Source organism: Euphorbia lathyris, chromosome 3 (assembly GCF_963576675.1).
Source record: "Euphorbia lathyris chromosome 3, ddEupLath1.1, whole genome shotgun sequence".
Lineage (NCBI taxonomy): Eukaryota > Viridiplantae > Streptophyta > Magnoliopsida > Malpighiales > Euphorbiaceae > Euphorbia > Euphorbia lathyris.
The window spans coordinates 4,678,155-4,684,154 of record NC_088912.1 but is presented as its reverse complement, the minus strand read 5'-3'; positions in this window follow the sequence as shown (position 1 = coordinate 4,684,154).

The following is a 6,000-nucleotide window of genomic DNA, read 5'->3' as shown; positions in this document are numbered from 1 at the left end:
CATTTGCAGAATATGAAATTCATTAAGTTTCTCTTTATTTATTTATTACACAGGGCATACATGAAGAAGAGAAGCTATGGAGAATTCCGGATGAAACGAAATCAATTGGTATTGTCTTCTATCAAGGCATATATATATTTATAAAAAAAATTCTGGATTTTAGATTATGTAGTTAAATGACACAAGAGGCTTAGGTATCTGAACTGAGTTAAAACAGTCTCTGAACTGAGTTTCAATTGTCTGATGCCTATTTATAATTAAATGAGAACAATCACACATATTGAAAACCTAATCAAAGGTTTTGTTCACATATGGTTTATTTCAGTTTATTTTTACGTCAATTCAGGGCTTAAATATAGGTCAAAAGCTAAAGGAAACTAGAAAAAACAATGATTTTAACTTAATTAATTATCCTCTTTGTTCGTAACAGTGGGATAACATCAACCTTGAGTGCACTTACAAATCCAATCACCAAAACAACACCACGATCAAGTAGACTATCTCTGCCGGAATCAGAATCATCATTGTCCTTATCATCATCACTTGATTTCATCCTAACCGGTGTTATTTTCGAAGAAGAAATGAAATGGTATCTCTTCCTGATATATTTGAGTTAGTTTAATTTTCATCAATATATCACCATATTCTTTTTTATGTACAAAAAAAAGTGGCAACTCTGAATCAACATATTCATTCACCATAGATATTTCTACACTTTCTTCTCCTCTAGTAATATCATGGAGATAAACCAGATATTTCTTTGGCTCCAACAGAAAGTGCATCATCAGCATCTATGTCCTCATCATCATCGTCATCTATATCCTCGTCATCATCGTCATCATCATAATCATCACAAGAAGTGCTAGAATCATCACGACACAATTTTGTAGCAAAGCTGGTATTAGTATCTGTTGAGTGCGGCTGGACTTCTCTTGATGATTTCAGTTAGCAGTTTCTCAAAGGGCATGCCCTTTGATTCAGACTGTCGCAACGTCTCTACAGAATTTTGGGGAATAGCAGCTTTATGTTGTATGCTAGAAGGCATTTCCTAGAGGTTAGGTTGAGATTGGAAATGAATAAACTGTGTTTCAACTGCCTGTGCTTGATTCGTTGGTGCTGATACATTCAATGGATCTGCAATATCTAAAGCCTGTTTCCCTTTTTAGGCTGCTATCTGGACATGCATGGTTGTGTTAGAGAATGTTTCACCAGCAAACCCATTTGATAATTTAAGGGGTTGGAGTAGAACAGGCACCAAATTGCCTCTCTAGATCCCACATGAGAACTTTCAGTTACCCCTGAAGGCACCTGTTTGGCTTTACTGGGTACTAGATTAACAGATCGAGCTGCATGAACAGTTCCATGTCTTTTTCTGGACCGTGAACTATTGCCACGAACCAGAGCATAATTTCCCTTAAAAGACAGTAGACTTTTGGGCAGCTTTGCCTTCTTCATTTTTTGAGTTTCATTAAAATGGCTTGGGATTAATGAATTTTGTACATTTTGGAGTACATGCACATTTATAGAATTAGTACTTACAAGCAAGAAGCCTTCACAAACGGTTTCCAAAAGTGTTATCAAAGAGAAATCATGAATTTTGTATTTAGTGTCACATTCATCTTTCACTTTTCCATAACTGCAATTAGAATTTTTGATTTTGAAAAGAAGGGCTTCCTGAAAAACCATTTCAATAACATCTATCCCTACCTAAAGTTCATGTTGGAGGTATTACGACTAACTTAGCGGAAGCAATTAATTTAATCGTAGAGCAAAATAAAAATTAGTATGGAAATTGAAAAAAAAGCAAAAGAATTGAAGCACAAATTTTATTGATTGAATTTGCTTAACTCACCCTATTACAACCAGAAATCTAAAGCCTATTTATAGGTATACAAGGAGAAGATTTTATTGAAAAATAAGTGTGAAAATATAGTGTGAAAACCATACATTGAAATAACATCAATTTAATTGTTCTGCGACAATCAACCTATGCATAATTGTGTGTGTGGACCAACAATTAATTATCAGTGTTATCTCATTTTTCTTGTATTTTTTTGACTCAAGGTCATGGGTTCACATGATTTATTTTGGTTTTAATTTTTAAAATTGGTCTTGCATTTCCTGGTTTCATAAGATGCAAGATTTTTTTATATATATCCATCATTTTGAACATCCCTCATTTTTCAAAATACCAAGTTTGGTTCGTAGGAACTCAAACTTATTTTTCGGTAATGCCTTCGTAAAAATATCCCTAATGTGGCTTTCACTAATACAGTGAATTAGATTAACTTGGCCTTCATTTTCAGCTTCACGGACAAAATAAAACTTGATCTTGATGTGTTTCGTTTTATTGTGCTCAACTGGATTTTATCAATGGAAATTGTAGACTTGCTATCATAAAAAATATTAGTCGGTTGTTGTTGTATTTCACCCATATTCGTGGTAGAACGGGAGACGTACTTTCACCTAGGATAGTTGAAGAGACTAAAGAACATTACTAGAGGTATTTATTCAAGCTAGGCCATAATAACTGCTACTCTAATAACTGCGCCACCTCACACCATGATCCAAACCCCAAGCATTGTAATAACTGCAATCAAACGGTTCCCATTCAAATCCCTATAACTTCCCTTTTTATTCTATAAATTGAGAGGAAGAACACCTGCAAAAATCTCTACATTGAAACTGTCATCTCTCTCTCCCCTGCACATTCAAAACCTACCTCAAATCTCCATAGAAATGTAAGAACAACAAGTTGGAGTCGAGATCATTCCTATCGCTGTATACCGTAAGAACTTTCAAAATGGATCAAGCTAAATAAGTGGGAAAAGTTTTTTCAGCATCCCTAGTGTCACCTATCCAAGATTGGTCATAGAGTTCTACCAAAATCTTAGGGTTCATCCACAGGACCCTGATCGCCTGTTCACCACCGTCCAAAATATAAACATCTACATTTCTACTCAAACCTTGGCCGACCTACTGGAAGTGGATCTTGTTGGATTAGAACTCCGAAGAAGCGGAGATGAGCACAAACCTGGCTTTCCCTTGGACTATCTAACTCTCGCAAATCTTCAAGGAGATCTTCTTTCTACATCACTTGTTGCTGATCCTCTATATGCTCATTATCTCATAGCGCACTATATTCTCCCAAAGAAAGGTAGCACCACTTCTATTTCCAAGCTTGACCTCTATATAATATGGCATCTGTTCGAGGAGAAGCCTCTAAACCTGCTTGTTCTTCTCATTGCTGCAATGAAAAAAATGTAAAGCTCAACTGTTGTTTGGGTCTCTCATTACTCTCATTCTTCATAAGAATAATGTCCATATCCCCTCTGATATAGAACCAGACTCAGGCACAATCATCAACGCAAAGAAAATCAGAGGCTTGGAGCACACCAAGTCCTATAGATTTATGCGTGTAGAAAGAGAAGGGAAAAGGAACTCCAAACGACAAAACCGCATAGAAGTTTAAACCTCTAAAAATCCAGTCCAAGAAAGCCAAACCTGTCCAGCTCCTACCTCTGACATAGCACTTGAAACTGCTAAGCTGGTCTCTTAGAGGACCGCGGCTTTGCAAAAAGAAAAAGGGGAAGGTCTATGAGACAGAAGAATCTGACTCCGAGGACTCTGATGACGATAACCTCACTCTTCAAAAGGCACTCCAACGATGCAAAGCTGTCTTAAAGGACAACTATCTTGGAAGTGGCTCTGGCAAGTCGCCAACTGAATCACCCATTCATATACCTGAAGCAACTCCATCTTCTCCTCATGTCAAGGCTGGAGAACTCCAGGCCATGAACCTGAACAGAATCTATGGGCAAAGGCCCTCAATTTTCATAGATATTGCGGTCAAGGAAAATATGTGCTCCTAAGGTAAGTGATCAATCTTTATAGCTATCTCACACAAGTTTCATCTTTCCAACCCCATTTTCCATCGTATTTCCACAGGAAAAACAAGCCTCTGACTTTCCATGTGAAGATCAAGCCGCTCCATTATCTCATTGTTGAGCGATTTCCGCAAGTGCACGGTTTCGCTTGTAGTAATAAAAAGATATCGATCCCACAGGGAACGTTTTTCAATAAAAACTTATTTATATGTAGTTTAAATATGACTTAACGTTTATAAAAATAGATAATCATGATTTGAAATTTGTTTTGAGATTGATTGAATAAGAATTAGGTTAGAATGTATGTAGAATGTTAGAAATCAATTTTGTTGACTATGAATTACAAAATAGAAACGTTTAGTGTTTAAAATAAGAGATTTATTGTGTTCGTTTTCATTAAGCAAAGAAAACAACTTTAAACTTTGTATAAATTATAAAAGTGTAATAACGTAAACTCTTTCAATTAAAAGGCTTTGAACCGCAGACAATCCTCCTACGGTCAGGTTAGATTGCTACCTTAACCAAATTAACACTTATTTCCGATAAGCCGACTTAACGATTATATCGTCCTTAAGAATGAATTTGCCTAAGTGTTCAACAAAGTTTCCTTGTAAAGATATTGAATTTAAATACGTTTTAATGAAAACACCAGAACTCACTTCGGATCTTTTACCAAAGTGCTACATAAAATTATATTGAATCGCATGAACTTTATTAGATGAAATGTGAATTTGATACAAGTTTACAGAGAATAAAAAGCATGGAAGCATTCAAGAGGACTTAGTGAGTCCGGATTGTCAATCCTTCCTCAAACCCCGTTAGAGTTTGTCAGGTTCCGGGGTCGAATCCGCTACTTAATCTTCTCGCTGAATCTTCGGAATAGAGATGGCTCTTCTACTACCAAAATGTAAACTAATCTTCGAACAGATCTTAATCTAAATCTAAGTGCTACTGTGTTTGTAATTAATTGATAAACAATGTGTGTACATCATATCGTTTTTACAAAATCGAACTTCTAACTCTGAATCATTTTTGACTTAGAATTTTTGCATAAATTATGTACTAAATCTTTATTATCTAACTCTCTCTGAACTCTGAAATCAACTCTTTATTTATACATGTTGAAGAGTCGTGTTTAGGGGTCATGTCCGCTGCGAAGAGACATTTTTATCCACTCAAACGGACACGTTTCTTTGTAATAGAACATGTGAAGATAGTGCTGTCGAAAATCTGATGTTACCGAGATTCGTAAATCTCTACCGAGATGAGGCGAGTAAAATTTCAGCCTTCGGAACGCAAGAAAGGACGTCTGGAAGACGCGTGTCATGACCGAGATTAGGGAATCTCGGTCTCTACACGGGTGTTTTTTCCCGTCTCCGGCTTTGTTTCCCGTCCTCGTTTCGGTGCTTTTGATTTTCTTTGTCTTTCACTCTTTTCGTACGGGTTTTCCTTCGTTTCTGACCTTTTCCGCTCCTATTTTGATTTTACCAAATATTTGTATGAAAGAAACATATTCGGACGTAAAAGTACTCTAAATAGATATAAACATCACAAATTTGTAACAAAACTGATGTAAATATTAATGATATTTTAGGTATATTTTGGGCTTAACACTCATGCCGAACATCTATCTCCTAAGGTCACTATTGACCTAGTCCATATCGAGCAAGCTCCATCTGCTCAAAATGAGAAAACTGTGCCAAATCCTACTCAACTCTTTTTTGATGAGCCTATCATTGAGGACACATCCTCTGATTCTGAAAGCAATACTCCTCCCCCAACTTTGAATAAGTCAGCTAGAGCATAGAGCCAAAGTCAAGGAATTTCAGCCTTTCCAGCATCCACTCTGCCTAATGCTACATCTACCCCAATCCATATGGCACCATCTAATCTGGCTAAGTCAGAAGAGAATATGACCCCCCCCCACTCTATTAGTGCTGTTATGGAAAGAACTATCGGGGAGCTACCTCAGGTAGCAGCTGATCTTGGAGCCTCTGCTGGTCAGTTCTCTTCTGCATTTTCAAACCTGACCAAAGAACTGCAAAGCCTATCTTCTCATGTGCTGGCTCACGACTCATCTGCTCCAAATACTGAAATTCTCCATCTTCTGTCT